Raw genomic sequence first — 949 nt, forward strand, 5'->3', positions numbered from 1 at the left:
TGATTTGTTCATTTCTGCATTGTCCATGATAGCAGATTCTTTGACAAGAATCATGTCTTCGGCATTACTATTTACTCCAGTACCTGGCCCAATAACTATCTGTTGAGTTACCACAAGTCATCTCAATTTCGAAGATGCCCACATTTCCACAGTATGCCTTTTTACATCTGCTAGAGATTTTATTTCAAGCGATGAATTGAAATACAACTCCAAGATTCACCTTCGGATGCTGTCTAGTGCAGGCTTCAATCCACCTAAAATTGATCCATCCTTCCTGAGTATGGGTACAGAACCGGCTCAGAATTCATTCCTTTAAAACAAATTCCAATGAATAGTTATAGTTGGATGTTAATATTGAATGACAAAATTTGATTAGTAGCAATAAAAGATTTCATAAACACAGACCAGTGTTTCTCAAATTGGGGTGATAAGAACCCTGGAGGTTTGTGGATATATTCTCATGGATCTCCAAGTCCTACATAAATTATATAAAACATTATATATTTTTGACAAAGATATATCGCAATTGGGAAACACGTTTGCATTTCAAATAACTTTCTTTAGTCAGTGTTCCTCAAAACACATGTTCTTTAGGATTTCGAAGAATTTTGTTCCTGTGAAAGGCGTTTCATCCTGAAAAATTACTTCGGTTTAGAAACAATTACAAAGACCACCTTTTCAAGAGCGCTCAGGACCATTTGTCAGTCAGACAAATAATGTCTTTAGGTATTTGGAGAGCAGGGACAGGACAAGCTGTGAGGAAATATGGATAAAAATTAAAACGGGCAGTAAGGGAAGTCCAGCTTCTTCTTGCTCCTGCTAGTATGCGTGGATGTACACAAAAAATGTTTCAAATTTCACGTTAATATTTTTCACCTGGACATTTGTGTTTGTTTTATATCAGGGAAGCTAAGCTTTTTAGCTTACCAGGGTACCTATTGATAGAGGT

The 949-nt window shown here is 36.4% G+C and overlaps 1 long non-coding RNA gene across 2 annotated transcripts in view; it reads right to left on the bottom strand.

The window, feature by feature from the left end:
• LOC102883743 overlaps positions 1-949 on the bottom strand; it is a 7,786-nt gene that overhangs the window by 4,290 nt on the left and 2,547 nt on the right. Inside the window, exon 2 of one of the 2 annotated variants that reach the window (XR_439261.3) lies at positions 221-310. This is a non-coding gene — a long non-coding RNA (uncharacterized LOC102883743). Of the gene's footprint in view, positions 1-220; positions 944-949 lie in introns of those variants that run through there. The other variant, XR_003047839.1, reaches the window with a different exon arrangement.

Source organism: Pteropus alecto, unplaced genomic scaffold (assembly GCF_000325575.1).
Source record: "Pteropus alecto unplaced genomic scaffold, ASM32557v1 scaffold587, whole genome shotgun sequence".
Taxonomy (NCBI): domain Eukaryota; kingdom Metazoa; phylum Chordata; class Mammalia; order Chiroptera; family Pteropodidae; genus Pteropus; species Pteropus alecto.